This window comes from Leopardus geoffroyi, chromosome B1 (assembly GCF_018350155.1).
Source record: "Leopardus geoffroyi isolate Oge1 chromosome B1, O.geoffroyi_Oge1_pat1.0, whole genome shotgun sequence".
In the NCBI taxonomy this organism is placed as follows: Eukaryota; Metazoa; Chordata; class Mammalia; order Carnivora; family Felidae; genus Leopardus; species Leopardus geoffroyi.
In genome coordinates this window covers 51,648,910-51,674,581 of record NC_059327.1, presented here as the reverse complement: position 1 = coordinate 51,674,581, position 25,672 = coordinate 51,648,910, and the positions used below count along the sequence as shown (strand labels likewise).

Here is a 25,672-nt window from a genome sequence, read left to right as displayed (position 1 = left end):
AGGGGCTTGGAGGCCAGTGATACATGTCCTGTCTAGGAGGAAGTTCTGGGAACCCTTGTTAGAAATAAATGGACCGAGAGCATTCTCCTAAAATCATGGGCAGAGACTCCCAAACACCCAGGTCTGTTATGGCAAACATGATTGGAAACAGCAAAAAAGGAGACGTGGGGGAAGGGGCCAAGGCAGGTGGTGTAACCTGGTGATTTTCCTCTGTCCCAGGAAGGTTCTAGAGGAGATCCTTTGCAAATGGGGGACTCCTCTGGCAGAAGTCTTTTGTTTGCCCCTGTTGTCCACACCCCAAAAGTAGGTTTGGAAAAATTAGTTAGATTGCTAGAAGGTGGTAGGAATGATTTATTTTTCTTTGTGCTGAAATGGGAGTATTATTTTCAGTATAGACAAGCATCACAATTCAAAATAAGTAAATAAATAACTTAAGCTAAAACCCCCTAGCTCAAGAAACCAGAAAGAAAAGCTATAATTCAATTTAAATAAGGATGCCACAGAGATGTATCAGAACCACCACCACCACCCCTGCCCCCAACCAGCCTTCTGTGTTCAGTGGGAGCATTCACCAGAGTTTGGGAAGAGGGGTCCCTGCAGTAAGCCATTTCGATCCTGATCTCAGGCCTCCCCATCCAGTCACCATGCACTTAGACAGCAAGTCCTAGGAGCCTTGTAGATCACACCAGCATGGCTGGCTGACTTCCCTTTTTTGGACACAGACCAGGAGCAAAGGAAGGAAAATGGCTGGTGAGGAGAACTCTGTACCACTCACCCATTGAGACTTTCTGCAAAAATTATAGGTTCTCTGTTCCCGTGTGGAGTGTATTCCCCCACCTGGAATGAGAAGTAGGAGGGGATATTTCAAGGCTGGCAAGTACCTAATAAAAATAAAAATGCCATTTAACATCCACTCTGCAGTCCTTGACTGCCCCCTCTTTTTTTCTGGTTCATCAGTGGCACGCATGATTCTTGGTGCTCCGAATGGCCAATGACCTCCTATTTTCTTGGCCAGACTATAAGGATGAAGTAATGTTGATTCTAAGCCAACACTCCTGGTTCTCAGCTTTGTGGACAGATGTGGACATCTATGTGTCCTCATCAATCTAGACCCGGTGCTATTTGTGGCTAATGGTGCCTATGGATGTAATTCCATCATTCTCTCTCTCTCTCTCTCTCTCTCTCTCTCTTTTTTCCCTAATGCATTGCCACCAAGGAATCATATTAGAAAGACAGATTTTCCATGTAGGACTTTCCTTAGCACAAGACTTTTGTTCTTATTCTCCCTTTTTTAGGATGGCTTGGTTTCCAGTGTCTGAGTTCCCACCCTCCCCCACCCCCACCGCCTTTTCTTTTTAAAAATGAAAATGCTTTCCTTTTTCCAGTAGCCAAAAAGAAATAGCGGTAAAACAAACCACATCCGGCTCTTTCTTCCCTCTCTCCCTGTTGAGTTGAGTTGTATGTATGTGGATTGGGATAATCTTTGAATCAGTTGTTCCAGGGTCCTTGCTAAAGATGAAAGACTTTTCTGTTTCCCCACCATGGCGAGGTCAGGGCGGTGACAACAAACAATTTAACTTCTTGAAACCTTGTGGTGCCTTTTCTCGTGGTGCTTCTCTCTCGTGTAACTCCAGTCAAGGCGGCCACTTGCAGCAAACAGCAATGCCAGTACGTTACCTTGGTATCACGTGCCAGTGCAGTAAAAGACTTTAATGTATACATATATAAATAGATATAGAGATAGAGATATCACTATAGTTATATAATTATATAATTGAGGTTCTGATGCAGCTTTGGTGGGAGTTGATCATTCCTCTGCAAAAATCGATGCTACTCAACTGAAACTAACAGCGCTGTGGAGCGTTTGACTTTGGGGAAGGGCACCCACAAAAGAGATGGGTTACTCCTGTGACTAATTTTCTTTTCCCTTCTTGTGAAAGTTGCTGTCTCCGTAATATGGGATGTTTGATAAGGGAGCAAAGAGCAGCTTCTTTTGAACTTCCTTTGGTGCTGATATTTAAAAAAAAACAAAAACAAAAACTGTTTGTTTGTTTTGCTTCCTCATCAGTGGCCAATAAGCTGCTTTTCCAAAATCTCAAGTCACCAGTTAGAGGTGACAAGGAACAGTCTGGTAGTAAGAGGCGAGAGGCTGGGCATCCCCCCACCCTGTTTCTTACCCAGTTTCCTCTGTGACCTGTGTACGGTCTCCCAGACTCAGTCTCCATTTAAAATGGACATCATAGTATATTTCCTTACCTCATGGGGAAGGATAACCTAAAGGGATTCATTGGTGGCCCTGAAACACTAAGTCATTATTAATTTGGAGACAGCAACTTGACACGGTTTTAAGATTTTATTTGTACGATGCTAAGACTTTAATCCTGGGGTTTTGTTTTGTCCCTACTTGCCCCTGCATCTCTGCCGTGTCGAGCGTCCTCCCTTTGGCAATGCCTTTGAGAACTGCGTAACCGATAGAGATTCACCTGAGGTGTTGGGTACTGCTAATTTCTCCCAAGGGAACAACATCACTAATACTGCATAAGGTGCTAGAATCAAACCTCATTTTACAAACCTTGGTTCTTAGAGAAAAACAAAACATGCAGAATTCTTTCTGTGAAGCCTTACTATAGATTGTTATAGCCAATTGTTTATCCAAAAAGAGAGAGGGCATAGAAAATAAGGATAAGATGCAGTGATTCTGTATAAAATGTAACTAAAAACCTCTGCTATTTCCTATATTAATGTAAACTATCATATATATATGTGTATATATATATATATATATATATATATATATATATATATGCTTGAGGCAGATAGAAAGGATGAAAAAATGTAAAGTGTGTTCATCTCTATTTTAATTTTTCAGTTGACTCACAATTTTTAGTATGTGAGCAAGAGAGGTTTACCGTGGGTTGGGATATGGGATGCCCAGTATGATATAGACAATTAATCAGCTTTGTTCTGCTCTATATGTTACTAGAAGGAGTTGGCCGAATGAGAGGAAGGGGAAATGAGTTAAAACGGGGACTTGCTTTCTAAATGTTCTTAAGCATCGATGTTACACTTTGGTGGTGTTTCCTCCTTTTTGCAAAGTTTCTCAACAGCACTATAAAACGTGTCTGCTGCCTAAGGTGTTAGCAAATAATGTTTACCTCAAGAAAGCTTAAAAAAAAAAAAAAAAAGAGGCAGTTGTTTCCTATCTCTTAAAAACTAGTGAGCCCCTAACCAAAATGCGAGGCATTGCCACAGAAATTCAGTGAGAGAATAGAACCATTTCCGGTGCTTTCCTCGAAGGCCCCCCCCGCCGCCCCCCTACCCCCTCTCAATCCCTTTTGCTAAAGAAACAATCCGAAACAGGAGTTTTGACAAGAAACGGGTCAGGATGTAGCAAAAGCAAATAGGAACTTTGCGCAGAACGAGTGGGGCGGGGGCGTTTTCAAGTATGGCTGTGTAATTCAGGTGTTTAGCGCTCGCATGTGTGTGTGTAGTGTATATATGTGTCAGTGTATGACATGTTTGGTGGACAGAGAAAAATACCGTGAACAGAAATGAACAGAAAAAAAAAAATCAAACGCTATTTTATCAGAGGACGCACTTGTTCACCTTGATGAGAAGCCACTGTTTCACAACTATGCAATCTTCCTCCCTCCTTCACCTCGGACCTCCACCTCCCTCCCAGATTTTCCTTTGTACAAGAACCACAATATCCAATCCCTGGTTCAAGGTGAGCATGCTACAGTGATTCTTTTCCTAAATTTAAGAGCTCCCGAGAAGAGTTTTCCTTTGCTTTCATTTTAAATGATTCGATGTAACCCTGTTTGGTTCTGTAAGTGAACTGATGTGTATTTTTATGTTTCAGTTACATGTTTACAACTTGTTTTCATCCTCTTCTTGATTCAAAATATTTATCTTCTTTATGAAATCTACTTTTATAGGATATGTTTTGGGGATGTGTTGGCTTAAGGCAAGAAAAAAAAATTTGGCTTAAGTGGGACAATGAGCATGTGACCTCTGGGATTGGGGGCTGGGGGAATGACAGGGACCTTCAGCTAAATCAGCACCTACACCTTGGTCCTGAATACAGACCCTGGCAGGGAGCTGGCATACTCTGGGAAGGATTTGACCCAGGTGTTTTTGTTCCATATTTGTGGTCATCTATACGGAGTAACCTATCCCCAGAGGGTGAATATTTTCTACCTTCGCTTTATGCCAATGCCTCCTTCCCACTGACTCTACGTGCTCTACCTAGTGCCAAATCCCACCTCCCTACCTTTGCACTACTTTTTGCTAATACCCCTCCTCCCTTGCCAGCCAGTGACTGCAATGTGCCTGGGTGGGGTTACTGCATCTGCTTTCATTCTGAAAGTCAGACATAGAGAGAATCTTCAAGAGCCCAGCATCAAAAGCATTCGGGAACTCAGCCCTCAGGCTGTCCATCCTCTAGAGGTATTTGAAATAGATGTTCAGCAGCTCACCAAGAGGGAGAATAGCGGGTTCTACCCTGTAGCCAATTTGGCCTCGCCTGCCTTCACCAGGCTTTAAAAAGAGCCACTGGGAAGAAGAGAGATCCTGGGGTTAGACAAAGCACAAATCAGGCAGGGGAAGCCCTGCGTGCAGAAGACAGGTTCTTACCTTCTCTGGTTGCCTGCACAAGTCTGAGTTTTGCACACGGTTTACGAATCTCGCACAAGGTGGCCGAGCCATCCGAGACAGTTTTTAAAAGATTAATTCCGACACTGCCTAAACTGCTCCAGCACAACACGCTTCAGTTCTCTGGCTGGTGGGAGCTTAGATGGAATTCCTTTGGATTGAAAAAGGAAGTCGGTCCTTTGACACGAATGCATTTTCTCTGTTGGCCTCATTCCTCGACTCCTCCCCCACCCTACACATACTCTTAGCTACTCAGGGGATCTTAATGAAGTGCTGTTCATTTGCTTTTGTCCTGTTCCATAGGTCATACCTGCTACGATCCATCCCAGGAATGTATCACTCATTCTTTCTGCTCCTGAAAAGGTAGCATTCTGGAGAACTTTAGGCCTACAGACCCAGGAGTCTTTCCCAGAAGCCGGCTTGTCTTTACAGCTCAGAAAATATCAAGGGAATCACTTCCAGAACACCATGTGATTTTCCAACTCCTGGCCCTTCCCAAAAAGTGGCTGGGGAGCTGGTAGGGGCTTCTCAGAGGTTGCCAAGGTCCAGCCCCATGAGCCCACTCTTCTCTGGCCGGCCCACTGGTTCTCAGGCCCTGAGATGGCTTCAGGGACCCAGAGGCTGCAGGTCTTCCATTAGGGTCAGAGCTCAGGGCAAAATGAAGAGGGGATAGAGGGTGGAAGTGTTCTAGATCCCTTGCTCCTTCACCAGGGCCGAAGCAGAGTGTCCAATACCTATTTTGGGGTTATGACAACCTGCCTTTCTGGGAAGGGGTGGGCCACCTCTGAGGCCACAGCTGCAAAGGTGGCATTATTGAGTTGCAACCATAAATCTAGACCCAGGGAATGTGTCTATCATGAAGCCTGACAATTCAGCAGCAGCACAGACAGAACCTTTGTTGACGAAAACCTTCCCCATCAGAGTGGAAGGGTCCTGTTGTGGTATGTCGGCTGACCCTTTGTTAGCTGGGTTCTTGCCATTGATTGGTACCTGAGACCCTGCAGGGGACAGGTATAGAGTCCCAGATGCCAGGGCCAGAAAAATCAGGTATAGCCCCAAGCTCTCTCAGGCTGGCTGATTCTGAAGAAAAAGTCCCTTTAGAGATGTTGTGTTTCCTCTCATGGGGAAACGGGGCAGTTTCTTTAGAGGAAAAAAGTATTTAGGATTACTGGAGTCTCAGGAATGTAGGGGTGTCAGAGTAAGTCCAATGTAGCCTGTGGCAGGTGACATCAGCCATGATGGAGCAGAGCCCTTTGTGGGGGACAGGAGAACTGAGACTCGGCTAACACTGACTGAGTGCCAGTGATTTATAGGCTCTGTCCCAGATGCCTTCATACAGTGATCTCAACTAAGTCTTTGCAAGAATCTCACAAGGCAAGAAACTCTGCCCCATTTTACAAATGGGGAAACTGAGGCTCAGAGAACCTCCATGATTGCACAGGGTTTCATGGTCAGTAGGGGTACAGCTGGGGGCAGGGGGTATGGGCTTGGATATTTGGTCCCACTCTTCTTCAAGATCCAGGCTTCACTCATGTCCTTTCCCAACAGCTCATAAAGGCCAGGTAGCTCAGAGCACCCATCAAGGACCAGCTGGGATGAAGGCAGTCTTGGCATTTTTGTTTTCTTGCAGATGGCCAGAGAGGCTAAGAGAGTGTGGGAGGTTTTAGGGCACTTACAAATTTAGTGACCATTTATGCAATAAGGTATCCCCAGGAAAAATGATGCCTGTTTCCCACAGGTCACCCTGAGCATGACCTGTACAGTATGAGTTCTTGGAGACTTCCATGGAATGGGAGCCTCCCTATAAACACTTTGAGATGTCTTTTCTGGTTGGCCTGAGAACTTCTGTGTCTTCTTTCTGTAGGTTTTGTTGTTGTTACTTTTGTGTGTGGTCTTAAAAGGTGAGGAGATTTCCAGATAAGTGGGTTATTTCTCCAAGGATCTGTAAAAAGAGTTGAATGGTTGGAGTTAGGGCAGATTCAGAAATGTAAGCCTCACAGGGTAAATTCGGAGTAGGTTTCTGAACACAATGCCTATGACATGGCAGAGAGTAAGAGCCATTCTAGGCCAGGCATGGCAAGAAGCTGCCTGTGTTAGGCCAGGGGAAGGGCACTGGTGGTGGGGGCAGCCTGGGAACCTGCATTCTGCTCTTGTACCCATCATTCCTTGCCTAGTAGCTTGCCTTCTGTAAGTTTCAGTTTCCCCATATCTAAAACACAAGGGTGAGCCTGGTGATCTCTATGATCAATCCAAACCAGAAAAGTAATAAAATAATGAGACAGGTTATTGCATTTGGTGAAAGTCATTTGGGATGAGAAGTCGTTGAAAGACACTGTGAATTCCTAAGCCAGGGAATGAAATGACCAACATCAAAATATTAGGCTTAAGAAAGTGATTGTCACTGTCATGTGCACTGACAAAGGGGACAAAAACTATCTAAATGAGAGAGGAAGAGCACAAGGGACGACAGGAAATGGGCAGGAAAGGGCAGATTAGAGAGAGTCAGGGGAAGGGAGTAATGCACCCTACTTATTGTTTCTCTGAGGCAGCCTCATGCTTTACATGTTTGCTTACAATTATGTCAGCTTAATGCCTACTGGACAGCCTCTGAGCATACCTGCATGCATGTGCACACACATGCATGCACACACATGTGCACACACCCTATCCTAATCCTGCCATAGTCCCAGCAATTATACACAAAGAAAAATCCCTCAGTCCTTGAGCAAAGCTGGAGCTTCTTCAGAGCACAAAGAAACAATGGAATCTCAGGGTTTGAAGGAGACTCAGACATCACCTAATTTTTGCTCCTCCTCACAGACACAGACAAGAAAATATCAAACTTCTTCTCAAGGGTCTCCAAGGAAAAAAATTCTCCTTGTCTTCATTCACTGTTGAATGCCTGGTAGTCAGATAGTCTCCACCTTATAATGACTTGAATGATGCGTCTTACAATCCTGACTGATTCCTTTTGCTTTGGGTCTCTGAGGGGACAGAGATCTAGACTCTGGATTAGTGAGCTTTGGGATGTTTGGAAGTGCCCATGGCCTTGCCTTGCCCAGGATCTCCTGTAAGGTAAGACTGGGAATCACTTGAGAGTGATAGTTGCAAGTTCACTTTGTCTTTGCCTTCTGGAATTAAGTACTCAAGACAGATTGCACACACTGCCCCCACCCCCACCCCGCTGATCTTCCAGTCCAGTCAGGATGGAAGCAGTTGCCCAGCTTTGCTGAGACCTCAGTTTTGACATATATTCAGATGAATTGTGTTCAGTTCCTTTCCCATTGGGCCCTGCTACTGTATTATTTCCTCTAAGTATGTTTTATGTTCAAAATTAGAATGTGAGTATTCATTTGAGATGCATCTAGGCAGGCAAAAATACACCCAGCTATTGCCTTGAGGGGGAATATGGGGTCTTCAAAACCCTTATGACACTGGACACTTTCTCTTTTTTCCCAATCCATTCTCTTACTCCATTTTCTAAAAATGCAGTTCAACCATGATGATGCCCTCTATTGGCTAGGCCCTGGGGTAGGCATTGGGAAGACAAAGAGGAAAGATGGTCCAGCAGGGGAGATGATGCACAAACACATGGGACAGTACTGTGCACACTCTGGCTTCCAGAAAACAGCGCCTGGCCCTGCCCAGCATAGGCTGACTTGAAGGTACAATATGCTCATGTGACAAATCTCTCCCAGGTGGCTGCTTATCAGTTCCTTGCCCATCCTTCCATTATCCCCAGTTCACCAACCATTCCTCTGGGACCCCTCTGTCTCCTCTCCTGCCTGAGGCTGACCTGTTCTGCAACTGTTCCCAGATATTTCTGGGAGCAGAGCAAATCCTACCAAAAGCAGATCATGTCCACCGTAAAAATAACTATTAAACAATCCAAGGGAGTTTGATTTTATTCCACTTTTAGCCCCATTAATGTCTCTGGGCCTTGCTTCTCTCACATTCTCTTTAGGGTCTCCAGGGTTTTCTAGGCACTGTCAACAAACCCAAGTTACTCCTTGGCTTTCTGGGTGGACCCCCTTAGGTCTCCATTGGCCAACTGCACTTGCCTGATCTGCCCCTTCCTCAGTTGGGCATTTCATTGCTCGGCTCTCCCAGCTGCTGCTTCAACCAGCCAAGTGTCCTCTCCAGGTCCCTTCTCTTCACCCCGTCCTCCTTCCATTCAAGATGGCATACAAGGAAGGAGGTGGTCTCTGCCATAGCCATCACCACCTGACATCACATTCTACAGTGAAAATGCATTCATAAGTAAAATTGAAGATGGCAGAAGATGGCCTTCTCAGCTCTCCATTGGAAAGGGTATAAGAGGGATTGATAGGGGAATGAGGTGATCCCAGTGTCCCAAACCCTTGCCTCACCCACCAAGAGAGCACATGATCCTAGAAAGGTAGAGCTATACTAGAGACTTCACAGCTATATTGATTTCTAGCCATTTCCTGGCATGTTTCAGGAGCCCTCAAAGGCTAGTGGTCCGTGTCACTGTGGCTGCAGAGGTGAGCATTACCCTAGGGAAAAGGAAGAAGGAAACCCTATTTCCTTACCGTCAACAGCTGGCTACAGAGCTCCTGAGGCTGACCCAACCCCACTGAGCAGGAATACACGGAAGAAACCTATGGGACAGGTTACTCCTAATTGGATAGGTGAAAATTACTTTTTTTTTTCTCCTGGCACAAAAGCAAAAACAACTTCCCCCCTTCTTTTTTATTTCACCAGGGTTTGCGATTGAACACATCTGATTCCCTGACTTTTAAAAAAATGTTTTTTTTTTTTTCATTTTGAAGCAGGTATTTTTTAATGGGGCTTATTTTTGGGTTTGAGATCACTGGGCTTCTTGCCCTGTGAATCAATGCTTGCTGCTGTGTTGAAAATGCATACATTGGTGACCACAGTATTAAGCCAAATTTAAACTCTTTAGTCTCCTCCATCTGTAAGTGTTATGTATCTACCTCATTATGATTTTTTTGGTTTTCTGTGCTTTCGTGTTGTGTACAATGTCAGAGGTGAAATGTAGATAAAAATATATATATATAAAAATATATATTTTTTGCTTTGCAATAAAGTTCAAAGCTATAACACAGAATATTCATAAAATGTCATAGCCTTTTATTGTGCTCTATCTCCTTAGTTGTGAATTGTCCTGGGGAGCCCTTTTGCCTATTCACTAGAGTCAATATAATTGTGTTTGTCATTTGATGAATTATTCTAATTATTTTAACTGTACTTTTTCAACACATTGAATAAGACACTAGGATTCTTGAACAACTCTTGGTTCCAAAGGTGCTTTATTTCTGTGGACTCAAGTGATCAATGGAAGGGGAGTGTCTCTGCAGACTTGAATCTTCCAGATAAAATTACTGATCTCAATGCCATTGGGTTTAAAACAAAAGGTTTGTGCATAGGGGGAAAAAGGAAACATTGGTTTGGCTTTGACTTTTTGAAGCTTTCAATATTGATTTATGTCCAACTTTTTTTTTTTTCTTTTTTTGATTTCAATTTCTTGGCATGGAATATGGTACTCACTGACACCCTAGCATTCTAGTCTGACCTGGCTGCTTTCAACTTTTTGATTTTGCTGTTTTCTCTAGGTTGATTTTGTGTGTTGTGCTATTTGGTGGTGAACTACCTTGTGCCCAGCCCTCACATCTTCTCTAAACTTTCTGGAACTCTTTCCATACTATGTGTTAAGAGGGATGGTGATTTGGAAACATTTGTAATCTACAAGCCAGCGATGCCATAAAGACTCAAAATTTCGGAAGAATCCTGACCAATTACAGTACAGGGTGAAAGCATCTTAAACAGAAAATGCAAGGTGGATTGTCTGCAATTGATTCCCTTTTTCTATGTGTTTAAACACAATTATTTTCCTTAAGCTAAGCACATCTAAGTCGTGAGCCCTAGATACTTTGTATAGTTCAACAACCCTTGTTTTTCTGTGTCTTTTGCCAAAATATATAAGACATTTCTCGAACTCATTAAATGTTTTAAATAGGATAAAGAAAGATCTATAAGTTAGAATGAAAGATTCTTAAAAATGATAAATCAGCAAAACTCTGTACATGTTTTTATTATTCCCTAGCTCTAGAGAGAGCTAGGGAAAAGTAACTGAAGGGGGGAGAATCATTTCTACAAATGGCGAGTTTTCCCTTAAAATACATACAAAGACTACAAAAAAGGAAAACACTTAAGATTCAATTTCATAATATGTCTTTTTCTCTGCCCTTTTTTCTTCTGATGACCTTAAAGAATTGCGAGTGTGTATTAATAACAGACATTTTAGCTTGTATTTGGGGGAGGTTTGCTCTGTTTTTTAACAATGCTGAACCGGCACTTAAAACAATTCTTGCTAGGTTATACTTTGCCTATTCTCAGCTATTTCTCTCTTTTTATGGTATTAATGGTCTGTCTATGAATTGGAATGCAGATAATACATGTGTACTGAAGGTGGAACACACTGGTGTTGACTTGAAGGGAGGAAAATCCATTGATAAATATGTATTTCTATATATATCTGTAAGTAGGTGAGTGGGAATATATGATATATTCACTCACATGCACACACACACACACACACACACACACACACACACAGAGGCACAATGACAATATGCTTCCAAATTTGGTTTTTGATTCTGAGGAATTTACCATCTCACTGAGCTTCCCCGGATTACAAGATTTCTTTTGAAATAATTAAATGCTTAAGAAAAGCTTTGATTTGTTTTTTTAGGTACGATAAAGCACAATTCTTATTATTCCCTGTTCTTTTGTTGACATAACTATTGCAGATTGAGAGAAGCCAGTTTTTAGGTGGGGTTCTGTGGGATTCCTTCTTGTAGCATTACCCTCCAGCCCACCCAGTGCCAAGAGAAAGTTCACTACATAGCTATCCACACCATCCTATTTTTGCTCCATCTTCCTAGCATCTCAGAGTCCCCGGTTCTCCCACAAGGGACACCTTGTTTACTGGAGACTTTTCTGAAGCTTGAATACTGGGCTGACTTCTCTTTGCAGGCAGGTTATGGGCCATTTCCACACTTGGTGCCACCCTTCCTGGATGCCCACACCTATTGCACCTCCAAATCACTACTAAGACAGAGATAAGTAGGAGATTTCAGAGTGAACAGAAGGAACTTGCTGCATCAAAAATAGAGACTTTTTAGGTGTATGTGTTGGTAGCCCTAAGCACTGGGTTTACTCTTTTTCTTAGAGGGGAAGGATCTGAGTGGATCAAACTCTTAAAAGTAAACCTAGTAGAGGACATGACATGACTTCTGACCCAGACGAGCCAGTTTTGTCCATGTAGTGCTCCACTGCTGACACATGAGCATAACTCCCTTGGTTGAGAGGGAATCTGGGACATGTCAGAACAAGCATGGGAGTGGGGAAGGGGTGTAGAACATCACCTCATTGTGGAAAGGTATTGTATCTTCTCCCCTTTCTTTTCTGAGCAGAGACCAGGTCTCTGCAAAGTGGGTTAATTTTGGGGCTTGACTGTTGCTGTAGGGCTGTTGTGGGAAGTTTTTGTACTGCCATGAGGATGCTGTGATCTTTCTTTCATTGTTACTAGTCTGGATGTGATATTTTTTTCATTGTTACTAGTCTGCCCCCTTTGAAGGGAGAAGGCTGTCTTGGGATGTGAGTATTCTAGACAGAGATGCATTTAGTTCTGTTTATGGTTGTTACTTCGTCTTAAACTTCCAGAGAAATCTTCAATTTGGAATTCACTTCTGACTCGCTAGCTGCTTTCTGGATGCCCTGCTTTGAACAGGAACAACTTCTATGCTTGAGGAGCTTTGAAATCAGAGGTAGGAGGTATATTTCAATGGGATGTGGCAAATGATAGAAGAATTTGAATGGTACAAATGATACCTGAATTTGAGATGTGGCACAGCCATGGTAGAGACTCTTTGACCTTGGATTTCTCAGAGCACTGGGTCTGCCATGCCCTGATCCTTTTGGCATGAACAAGGTGGCAGATAATAGATTTATTTTATCCCACTGGAGCTTTCCTGCCAGAACAGTATTCCCATTTCAAATTCAATCATTCACTTGGCTATCAAATATTTATTGAAGACCTACTATGTCTGGTGCAGAGCTAGAACTGGAGGGGTTTTAAAGATGATACAAACCCCAAGGAACTAAATATGAGGCAAGAAATGTACATAAATAATTACCATAATACAGTGAAAAATAAAGCCCTAAAAGAGGTGTTATGAGCTTCCAAAATAGGAAGCGATACTTTCAAGTAGAGGTATAAGAGAAGGCTTCACTAACATTTGCATTTGAATTGGGTTTTGAAGGATGCATAGAATGCATGAAGATGGTCAGTCTTGTAGTCATGTTACATTATTCATTCACATTGATTGCTTTTTTTTATGAGGGTCCAAGACAATTTCCAGAAACTTATATTTAAACTATATTGTCTGTTAACATCATCATTCACTGTCTGTTACCATTCACCCAATTTGGTTGAAAGAATGGTCTTTCAAGCTGCAGCCAGTTATTCTTTGTTCAGTAATGTGATCCAGAGAGTAGCTCCCCCTTCTGGGTAACCTCCCTCCTTCTTCCGAAGCTTCAGGGACCGCCCCCCCCCCCCCCCCCACCCACAGCAGGGCTTGTAGATGTTGATGTGTTGATGTGCATGGCTTGGTTCAAAAGTTAGTTCCCTGCAGCTTTGTTGTGAATGTATAAAACCCATTCATCTGGTGGTTCCCACATGGTGGAAGCCTGGTGGAATGGAGCCTTAGAGTGGTGGTGATTTGGATATCTCTGTTGGTGAGGGTAAACCAGAGGATTGGAAGGTGTCAATTGGCCATTCTAGGTTTGATGTCTGGAACCACTGAGTTTTTAAGGCCAAACAGAAGGAATTCTTGAATAATGAATGGAATTTCTTAAAGCCCAAAGCTTCCCAAGAGACACAGGGAGGAGCCTACTCTGTTTCTAATAAGATTTCAGTTAACCCTGGTCATGCCAACCTTCCAGAATATTTGAGACCACTGCAGCTTCCCATAGCTAGTCGAGCTCTGCATTCCTCAGTCAGCCCTGGGCACTCACTGTAGCAGCCCAGGAATTGGTCACTATGGGCAGAGCATATGCACTAATGGGGGACTGAGTCTTTGGAGTCTGGGCAAAGACCCAGTTTCTCTTATAACTAGTACAGTGGTTCTGCGCCTTTCCAAGTACCACAAAAATATGGGAAAGATGGAAAAGGAGGCTATGAAAAATTGATTTTTTTCAGCTCCTTCCCCAATGGCACCTAATTCCCTCAGCCCTACACAGAGATTGCCCCAGTTTGTTCATCTAAACTTCATGTTCTGAGATTTAAAAAAAATAAATAAACATTTAGACATTGGATGAGAGATGCAAGGTACAAAGAAGCAGAGCAAGCATGAGAACTTACTCACAGATGGATCTATTCCTGGAATTCATATTTCCCATTCAAAGAGTGGGCTGGCCTTTTATAAAGACTTTGGACTCTTAGCATGTCTCAGTGGAAATGCAGGGGGTGGCTATTCTGAATACTAGAACCAATTAATAAAATACACAGGGTTTTCAATTGGAAATCCCTAATTCCCTTGATCTGGTTCATTATAGTCATTTAACCTCCATAAAGTAACTTTGTCGTTGCCAATCCATGACCCAGAATCTCTTTAGAACAGGTGGGATGGTGAGCCCCTGCATCCCTGGGCTGATAGACTAAGTGTATCAGCCCAGTATCCATTCAGAAAAGGTGGCTTCTATTTTACACAATTCACTTTTTTTTTTTTTTAATTTTTTTTTCAACGTTTTTTTTTAATTTATTTTTGGGACAGAGAGAGACAGAGCATGAACGGGGGAGGGGCAGAGAGAGAGGGAGACACAGAATCGGAAACAGGCTCCAGGCTCTGAGCCATCAGCCCAGAGCCCGATGTGGGGCTCGAACTCACGGACCGCGAGATGATGACCTGGCTGAAGTCGGACGCTTAACCGACTGCGCCACCCAGGCGCCCCTACACAATTCACTTTTAACTCTAAGCTTCAAGTTATTAAATTTTGAGTATTCCCTTTCCCGCCCACTAGTTGTGGCTCTGCTGAGCCTGACTGCCTGTGTGGCCCAGGTTGAGGGTGACATCCAGACACTCACTGGCTCTCATATACCTCACACTCCTGTCATCTGTGTCGTCCAAATCTTCATTCATCTCAGATTTAGCTGATGCCAGGAAATTTGCTCAGTGTTTTTCTATATGTTTTTATTTAGTTTATCTAATTTATTTTTCATAGTAACTTTATTATCCAGGGGGATTTAATATAGAGCTTTATTTCACAAAGGATAAATGGGACTTAGGGGGTTAAATGTTTTGCCCAACTTCCTCTAATTACTGACAAAACCATGATGCAAGCTCCGATGTCTTGAATAAAAGTCCCTGCCTTTTCCATCCCATCTGACAGTGTACCCCCATCTTAAATTGGTGAGGGCATCTTACCTTCCTTTTCTTTCTGCTGCCTTATCAAACTTTGAGGGTTCACCCCTACAATAGCACATTTATCTAAACCTACAGCAACTTCAAATAGCTTGATCAGTGCATAAACCACTCATATTGAGATAGCCTAAGAACAGGGGCTTTGAGGAATCAGCTTACATCTGACATTTGGAAAAGAAACACTTTCCCTGATTTCCAACAGTTTTCCCTGAAAAAAAATGCCTCAAATATATACTATGAGAACTTACTTTTTAAGTGAATTGGTGTCCATCTGATTGTTCCCAGGAGGCTCTTTGGGCAGGGTCCATCCATGTTGTAGAGAAGGAATCAGGGCATTGAGTGGCACCATTATTTTTTGAAGCCCAAGGTGCTGAATAGAAAGCAAACAGCAACACTTTGCATCTAGTAAGAGTTAGATTACTACAAACTGAATGACCTGAAGAACTGGGAGAGTCCTGGCTCTAACTTTCCTTCAGAAAGCTTGTGAAGATCTTGCTTTGCCTCATGCCAGCTCCCAAAACCAAAGCAATCTCTCCTGGGGTTAAAGGAGATTTCCTCCCTTGAGAACCAAGGGCCCAGCTAGACTCATGAGCTCATGCCCAGTCTCTTTATTGTGCTCATTAATTTAGTCTTCTTACTCACTCAACATTCACCCAGCAAAGATCCCAGAGACTTGACTAGTTCCTGTCCTTAAGAAATTCACAGTCTGGTTGAGGAGCTAAAGCCTATATATCCAGGGCTGAAAGGTAAGACTGAAAATGATGAGCAGGTCTACAGCTATTTGAGCAGAAAGGAAGAGGTGAAGACATGGGGCACTGAGAGGTCTCTGCTTTCATTTATCTTTCTGAAGGACTGCTAAGCATTCCTCATGGACAGCACAACCTGGGTTTGGGACCTGAATACAAAGTATTCCCTCTTCTTCCTCTCTTCTCCCTAAAAATAAGTGTGTATCAATATATTAGATCCCTTAATAGCATTTTTTTTTTTTTTTTTTTTTTTTTTTTTTAGATTCCTCATGTAAGATCACCAAGATCCCTTTTCAAAATCAATCCTGTCTTAGGAAAAGTGGCTTGACAAGAAAGAAGAGACAAAGAGAGGAGAGTATTGAGATGATTCCCCTTTCCTTGAGATAGATTGCTCTAGAAAGAAAGAGGGTGCTTCACCCATAATTATGTTAGCCTTGATCTGGATGGAGACTTGAAAGTGATGTATATCAGGGAAGTTAGGAATGCACTCTGCCGTAGTGCCACTGCTATAACAAAACAACATGGACTGGTTGGCTTACACAACAAACATTTACTCCTCATGGTTCTAGGGGCTATAAAGGCCCAGATCAAGGTGCTAGCAGATCTGGTGTCTGGTGAGGGGTCTCTTTATGGTTTTCAGATGGCTGCTTTATGGTTTATCCTCACATGGCAGAGAGAGCTCTGGTGGCTTCTGTCTTACAAGGGCACTAATCCCATCATGGGGGCTTTACCCTCATGACCTCATCTAAATCCAGTGATCTCTCTAGGGCCACACCTCCAAATTCCACTGCATTGAGAATTAGGGCTTTAATATATGGATTTAGGGGAACACAACCATTCCATCCATAGTAGACCCTATGGTCAGGACTTATGAAAGACCTGAAACTCAACACCCCTACACCATTCTAACTATTGCTCTTAGCCATCATTTCTTTATATCCACAGAGCATATGCCTCCATCCTGAGTTCATGGACTTACAGAGTTTATGTTAAGAAATATGCTATAAACATGTACATGGATTACAGAGAACTCAAGAGAAGGCCATTTTCTTAAGGACAGCCAAGAGAGAAATGGGGCCAAATAGCATGACACAGATCTTGTATCAGTCAACTAACCTGTAAAGTTTTCCTTGTGAAACAAGAAGCCCTGGGTCATCCCCCCAAAACACTCCCATAATGCCCAATTAGGCCAACAGTGAATTATCCTTAATTTCTGTTAAGAACAATTCTTTGGCACTGCTCTATTCTCATGGTGAATTCTGATATGTCTTGAGGTGCATTGTCAAAAGAGTTTCTGAAGTCAAGACATATCACATCTATCACATTCATCATTCACCATGTGCCCATTTCCAAAATATTAAATATACAGTACATAACACATATATAATATATATATTACCTTACCTTAAATTACATATATAATCTTAAAGTAGGTCCATTTTAAAGCTACAAGTTATATTCATTGGTAGTGATTTTTTTAAAAAAGTCCTCATTGTTTAACAGTGATGAGAAATAGGGTTATTTTTTTTAACCTTTAAGAAATAGTAATTCCTTAATCTCCTAGTTCAGTTCACCAAACCGGACCACAAGAAGTTTACCAGTCATTCACCCAGTGTTTTTCTCTAAGGGTGCCTGGGTGAGACTAGGTTGGAAGGACTCCTGTAAGAGAAAGATGGATTGTTTAGGAAGCTGTGCTGTTACATCACAGGGCCACAGAGAGCTGTCCTCCAGCCCCGCCTCCCCTCCAAGCTGGTCACACCTTCTTGCAATCCACTGCAGCAGCAGGAGCACCAGATTCACCATTATCCCATTGCACCAGCTCCCTCTTCTGCAACATGAAGATGACACTTCCTAAGCTCCCTTCTGACCCTAAAATCCTATTATAAATGCACACACTCATTCAACACGAGACAAATATCTGTCTCCAGACTATGAACTTCTAAGAAACCCAGAGAAAAAATTTAGCTCCTCCATTTTTAACCCAACCTAATTGTTATGAATATAAGAATCCAGGGAGATCATCCTTAAATCAAAGGTAAGCATCTCCTAAATCAACTATACTTTTCTCTTTGAAAGAAAAGATGAAGCCAACTTCTCACCATCTTAATAAGTATTCTCAAAATATATATCTTAAAGGTAAAAAGAATTTTCTTCCTTCTAGCCCTTCTTTATTATTTGTGTCAAGTGATTTAAGTGGAGTGGGGTAAAGACAAGAGCATCCACTCGTCATGAGATGAGAATCAGCCATATTGGATGCACAGAGACTATTGACCAATCAAAACCAAAGCAAGCAAAGAACTCCCCCAAGCCCTACTGCCTTTTGGAGCTCCACTTACAGCAGACTACCACCTTACTAAGAACATGCTTTAGACACAGAAAACTATCTCATTCGTTTCATGTGGAAGGTATGATTCTCTCATAGAGGTGGATGAGGCTATACACCCACATCTGCATATGTCTGCAGAGTGCTTTCATACAGTGTCTCATGTGATCTTCTCAACAACCCTGAGTAAAGTAGCATCACATCCAACACGCAAAAGAGGAAACTAAGGTTCTGAGAGGTTAAGCTGTCCAAGATCATAAAGAAGTGAGGATATGACCTGGGAATCTGATGCCCTAGTCAGTGATGTCCAATCCCCATCCTCCTGGGAAGTAGGAGAACAACATTGCATCCCACCAATGTCCCTGGACTAAATGTGCCTGCTCTCCAAAACATCATTCCTGGAGATTTCTTTCAGCCAGAGGCAGCTCCATAATTAATAGTAAATAGTACTAAATAGTCCCAGATACCAAAAGTGGGGGCATCACAGCCCAGTTACGGGGCATTTTCACTGGGCTTCACATTTGTCTGGGGACAGCAACAGGAACTTAGCATAAAGGAATCTTGGCATGTTGCTTAAGCCTTTAAGGCACACTATGTATCACGTCATTCCCTAATTTCACTGTTGCTTCACTCATGTGAATACATCTGTGATCACATATCCTCAAATGCTATTTCAACCACCAACTGCCAGATCAGAAACACACCATCTAGAGAAAGCACATCTATCTAGGCAGAGGTTTGGGGATTTATTTCAAGAAGAACATAGGTGTTTGTAGGGCCATTCAGGCAAACCAGCTTGCACATTAAAAAAAAATCCTCCATTTGAGGGGAGACTCATAGTCAGCGAAGCCTGTACACCTCGGCTGACTTGGAGGGAAACAACCACTTAGTGGCACCCAGGGCAAAGAGCATAGGGTTTGTTTGAGGGTTTGTTTGGGGCCTACCACCTCTGTACCCCCAGAGAACCAGGCCTTGGGCTGTATTTTGAGTCAGAGCTGGGTGGGGAGCACAAGAATGTTTCCAGGGAAACTACTTTGCTCTGATAGGTGCAGAATGGGTACTGAACTCTGGCAAAGCTAGGTAGGTAATGAGATTGGGAAGCCTGGTAAGGTGCAGGATCTCATATGGCTAAAGGGATGAGAAAATGTAAGTACCTCATGCAAAAACAACAGACACACACATCCATATTCTGCCTGACTCCACAACACCCTGGGGCAGAACAAACCATGGGACACCTGCTGTAGGAAGCCACATTCTATGGCTGTCCACCTCCACCCATGAGAGCATGAACCAGAACTGTGTGGAAGTAATGTCTGCCAGAATTTTCTTTCCTCCTTGAGAAATGTAGCGAAATTTGTAGAGGAAGCCTGAATGTCCTCCAATGGCCAGATTGTGAAACAAATTATTGAGTGCTTTCTAGGCACACAGCACCTCACATTGTATCTCAAAGGCAGGGAAACTTTCAAACATGGTAGAGGAATTTGTGTTTCTTCCCTTTCTCAGGCTGTGGGTGTGAGTAAAGCGTTTGCTCTTCTGTTCAGGTCACTAGTGTGAGGCAGGTGGATCCAAGCACATGATCACATCCCACAGATGAGAGGGTGTTTGCACATCTTACATAGGACTGGCAGATTCCAGACCCTAAATAATAAGCCACTGGCTACCTAAAATAGTCCCCTTTTAATTTCAACAAACCCAGAAAGAGTTTGCCATATACCATTTGTAGGACCTCAGAGGGACCAAGTAAGGGGCCAGTCAAATAGATCAAAGAGTAGTTCTCATGGGTATCTGCACCAGGATGAGGCTAAAGAGGGGCTGTATGAAGAATAGGCTTCTGGACCTATGGTTGTGCCCAAGGTTGCCAAACATCTGCCTCTTTCTCTTGGACATGGAGAGAAGTGCTCCTTGAAGTTTTCTTGCCTCTCCTAACCCATCCTGGACTGGTTGGCTCTACAAACCTCAAAAGAGGACAATTCCTCAGTCACCCTTGCTTCTTCTCATGTTCCATGACATGAACATGAAGACTGTCACCTGATCACTTCATTTAGCCACATTTTCTCTTTCAGTCATATGCCCACTCCCAAAGACAAGGCTCTGGGAAAATGGTGGCTCTTTTTCTTCCATGTAATTTGGGGGCTCTTGACTCTTTCCTCTTCTTCCTTTCCAGAACACAAGGCTCTGAGTGTCACAATGGTCTTGATGAGGGATACTCTCTTGCCAGATGAAGGTTCCTCTGTCCCTTTCCAAGCCTCTGAGCCCCCCAGCCCCTGTAACTGGTTATTTTTCTTTCCTGGGGGGTGATTCTTGACGGCACAATGAGGCGTGACTGTATTGTGGTTTCCTTTGATCCCACGAGGTGGTGAAACTCCCTTTCCCAACTGCCCGGGACAAGGAGGCAGAAGCACAAAGCAGCATTGCCCACTGAGGCTCATGCTAAAACAATTCTTTTTATTTTTAACTACAGTGGGAAAGCTCAGTGACGTGGGAAACTCCCTTCAGATGCTCCATCCTTCAGCCCCAGATTTCCAGTCCTTTTTCTGTTGGAATTTTAATATCATCTGTTTATTATTTTTATTTTTATTTTTAATGGAGGAAGAACCTCATGCTAATGAGTTGTGCAAATGACACCATTCCTTTGTTACTATTTGAAGGGGTAAAGACCGTAGTGAACTGTGTTTTTGTTAAGATATCCATTTCTTGTGCCGGGTTGATTTCAGATTGGTGCATTCCCACTTATCAGGGACCTCTGATTCTAGCAGAACAAAATCAGCTACTTACTCTAGTTACTGTAAGCAGACACATAACTTTTACTGTAATTTGAAAAACCTTGCACTGTAATGGTTAAAAAAAAAAGCAAATCTTATTGAAACTGATTTTGTATTTTTGATTACATCTGAATTTTCACATTTTTGTATCTAACCGTGACCACGGTAGTGCTTCCATAGCTTGTGTTCAAGGTCTTGTTTCTTTCCAGGTTGAATTCTTAGGATCGTGTTGACACCAAATGTTTAAGGGGCAGGACTGGGGCCTTGCTAGGAGAACCTGTCATGGGGGTGTGTCCTTCCTCCGCCAGATCACTGGCTGGCAACGGGAACCTTGCCTAGACTGGAGCAAGTTGACGTCGCATCTCATTGCGTGAATTTCCACAGACAGCTCATATCTCCAACTTATTTCAGGCCAACGGTTTTGGCCAAACCCTTGCCAAGGACTCTCAAAATTGAGCTGCCCCCACCCCTGCACTACCCAGCTTCCTGGGTAAGGGAGGACATTTTTGAAAACAAAACTTGTGAAATTAATTTGTGATTATGATTTTTTTCTTCTTGCTGGAAACGTGCTGGGAACCAGACAGCATGATGTTATCGCTCTTTCTGCTTTTCCAAACCAATACACCTGTTGTGCTCTTTTGTTTCTTAGTGAAGAAAATTCTAGACACAGACCTAACTATGAACTCTTTTCCTCCTGTATTTCTGATTAGCAATTCTCCCTCTGTATTCCCGACTTGTTGAAGTGTTTTCCTTCTTAGCATTGCTTCTCATATTTTACTTTATTTCTTTACTGAACAACAACAACAAACCCACAAAGGAACAAATAATCTCTTTCTCTTTTTCTCTCTTTCTCTCTCTGATGTGTAATGTTGTGTTGTCCAGATTCTGTATAAAAATATGTATATGATGTATCTGATATTTGGCAGCCACTGGCTGTAACTTTAACCAATATAATTAACAAAAATGCATAATGTTGGTGTTTGATTTTTTTTACAAAAAAAAAAAAAACAACCTAGTTAAGATGTTTGTGTATTTTTGCATGGTTAAAATGTACTTAGTGCATTGAGAAACGTTGTGGAGGTACTCAGTGAAAAGGCCGGTTTACTTTTTAATTCTAATGGTGATTGGTTGTTGACCAGACTATTCCCTATGATGTCCGTCTTTAATTTAGCATAATTCTATTTATAACTTGTTTTATTACTCAAGATTCAACATATTATATCTATCTATCTCTATTGTATTTACTGTTCCTTAAAACCAGGTTGTGGAAGTTCACTTCGTCTGGCACAGATGTCTACATTGCTGATTTCCGTTGAGTTGTGTTCCATTTAATTTGCTGTACAGTCCAGATCTGAAGCACCCCTTGGCCCCTAGACAAAGCCTGTCATCTCTCCTTCCAGAAGTCTATTTCTTTGAGCAGTACTGTGGTTTTCCCTCATCATGGATCTTTGTTACCCCTCCCTCCCCCAAACCTAGTTATATAAAGGAGGAGAGGAGGATAGGAAGTTAAGTAGGAATCTGAGAATTATTTATATTTTATACATAATAGTACATATAATATATTATAGATAGACAGGCAGACAGACTTTAACTGTGAATTAAGTAGAAAGACAGTGGAAGATGTTGAAGGATTCAGAGATGGAGGTCCTGGGATTTCCTCCCAGGTATGTCACTAGATCAATATGAGAGATGCAAGAACCCTCTGTCCTTCCTTGTGCCTCAGTTTCACCATATGTAAGATGAGGAAGTGCAGAGTTTTCAGGGAGGAGAGGCAGCTACACTTTCTTGAGTCTTCAATGCATTTAGAGCAAGAGTAGGTCTTTAACAGTCCAAGAGATTTAATTGATGTGTATTTGGAGACCCTGCTTGCAACATCCCCTCTCCTCCTCAGGACATCTGGGCCTGCTTAGGGGGAAAGACAGATCTTTAAAGTCATGAGCTATTCTGGGTTGAGGTTACCTTGGCATCCAAAGTCTTCTCTTCGGCTAGGTGGCTCCTTCCTGCACATCTTGGAAGGAGATGGGATTCGTAGGAAGTATCTGTGGCAAATGAAATTGAGCTTCTGTTTCCTAGAGTCTTACCTTTTCTCTAATCCAATCAGAATCTGTGTGCTTGTTTTATCCAGGGCACACAAAGAGTTTTCCATCCTCTGTTTTCCTACCAAATACTTTGATAGACAACCCACGCCCATTACTCGGAACCAGCATACATAGTTGTATTAGAAGCACCTGTATTTCCAGTATTTGTGGTTTTGCAGACACTGGTCTTTTGGCAGACAAATGCAACCTGTCTCCAAGTGGGCCTTCCCTTCCTCCTCAAATCTGGAGACTTATCCAGTACTTTGAGGTCTTCGGGTTTCTTGGCTCTGCAGTGAAATGTCAATCCTGATAGCCAACCAGGTAGAGACAAGTACTGCCTTTCTCACTCTTCAGAGGGAAGACCTCAGAGCCTCAAACACTTCATAAGCATTTTGTCATAGGCACTTAACCTTCTGTAATGTCTGTGACCATGAGTATTGATCTCATTACTGACCATGGTAGTGGACAACTTCAAAATATATTGAAATTTTCATTAGGCTTGAATAGCACTTGCTACTTTTCTTCAGAGTCAAGGTTGATTGCAAAGGGGCAGGATTCCATGGAGATGTGGATGGTACTGCTCTTTTCCTCCCTGGCTCTTCCAAGGCCAGAATTTACTAGATGGAGCAGCATGAACATGCTGACCTTGTGCAGGGGGATGAGCTTCTCTTTCTCAATTACCTCCCCCCCCCCCCACACACACACAGTGACATTAGCCAGGAGTCCCAAGGAACCTGTTAGAAAATTTACTCACCAAACCTAGGAACAAGATTTGTTCTCTTTGATACAATGCTAATAGATACCTTCTTGATCCTAGAATTCAGCCCCTACCTCATATCTATTCTAGGCCAATAATCAGTTCTCTAGATCCACAGATTATAAATGTCAGAAAGGTCAAATCTCCTCCCTGTACAGATGAGGAGTCTGAAGACCAGAGATGAAATAATTTTCCCAAAGAAATGCAGCTAGAAATTTGCAGACTCAGAATCAGATTCCACATCAAAATGCTCTTTCATCCTCTCCTGACTTATAACCAGTAGCTCAGAGTCCCTCTTTTAATTTGTAAAGTTCAGATATGTCCCATGCTGTCATGCTTTATATAAGTCTCTGGAAGACAGAAGAGTTTATTTTTTCATGACTGCAGGCAATGTGAACATACACATGTACACACTCCCTCTCCAAGTCTACCTTTCTGTAAGCCAAGTTAAGATAGTTAGGATTTTGAAAAAGAAATGAGTTGATACCTATATTTTTGAGGGGCAAGGAAGAACAATGAGAATAAGAAACAGCAGAATCTAACTCTATAATCTATAAACTGCCCTAAGTCTCTTGCTAGAACAGATTTTTCTAAATAATCAGAGTGGTCTGTCCATCCACCCTGCCACCCCATCTCTTCATTTAGCCATTCTTTTTGGATCTCTTCCATTCCCAGGGCATCTGATGTCTCCAGAAAAAACTTTCCACAGTTGCTTTTGGCTATCTGTTTCAGGAAGCCCACAACTTTTTAATCCAAGCAAGTCTTCATAATTTGTTTTTTTTTTTAAATATGTACACCTCTATCTGCTAACTTTTTATTTTATTTTTATTTTATTTTTTTAAGTAGACTCTACACCCAACATGAGGCTTGAACTCAGGCCCCCATGATCAAGTGTTGCATGCTCCACCAACTAAGCTGGTCAGGTGCCCATCTCTGCTAACAACTTGAATCTCAACCAAGCTACCAGAACCTAAAGGGTGTTTTCCTCGTGCAAAATGGTGGGCCCAGGGACTTCCTTGTGTGTCATTCTTTCAGAGGCTTTCTGACCTCACCTTTCCCCTACAGAATCTTAGAAGCACCTGGCTTCTCTGGTCTGTTTTCCTTTGGGAGGACTCTTTGAGGTTTGTCCTCATAAGCTTATAAAAATATATCTAGAATTTTTATATTTTAATTATCAAAATAAAATTTATAGTTTTATACTGAACCCTCATTCCCTATAAGTGTCATCACTGAGAAGGGCCCAGAGGGTCCTCCCTTTCCCGAAGCAGCTAGTTCTTAAAAGTCTTGTTCTTATTCAATTGAGAAATGTCTTTGATTCCAATTAGATTATAGTGATATTTCTCTAAAGAGATTCAATACCTTTAGTTGAAGATTTTTATAGAAATTTATTCCCTTAAATGGCTGCTATTCTTGCCCTTTACCCCCTACCCTTGTCATAAATGTGATGCTCCCCTCCTTCCACCAGGCCTTCAATCAGGTTCTAGAAAAAACTGAATGCTGCCAGGGGCCCAGGAATAACATTCAGTTTCCTTCTTGGTGGTGGTTCCCCTAAGAAGAAGTGGCTACAGTGACTGGTTTGTCACTGGGGGTAGGGGTCTCCCTTTGAAGTGTTGGAGCTGAAGAGAGACTTCAAAGAAAGTGTCCCCCTGGGGCTTTATGAGAGAAGGGTAATTCTTAAGCTAATTGACAGGAATTTTGAAAACAACGACCTGCTTTTCAAGGTGAGAGTAGAGATCAAGAATATGACATTTATTTAAGAGTGCAATGCTAACCAAAATATCCTAATCCCTGCAGAAAGAGTGCTGGGTTCTAGTACTGGCTCTGCATGAACTCCTCATGTGACTTTGGGCACTAAACCACTGGGTTCTGTCTGTAAAATGAAGG

At 42.5% G+C, this 25,672-nt stretch overlaps 1 long non-coding RNA gene across 3 annotated transcripts in view; it reads right to left on the bottom strand.

The window, feature by feature from the left end:
- Positions 1 to 1,673: 1,673 nt before the first annotated feature.
- Positions 1,674 to 25,672, bottom strand: part of LOC123589718 — a 65,302-nt gene continuing 41,303 nt past the window's right edge. For all 3 annotated transcript variants that reach the window (XR_006708440.1, XR_006708439.1, XR_006708441.1), the window contains 2 exons: positions 15,371 to 15,492; positions 1,674 to 6,595 (listed from right to left, as the gene is read on the bottom strand). This is a non-coding gene — a long non-coding RNA (uncharacterized LOC123589718). The remainder of the gene's footprint in view (positions 6,596 to 15,370; positions 15,493 to 25,672) is intronic.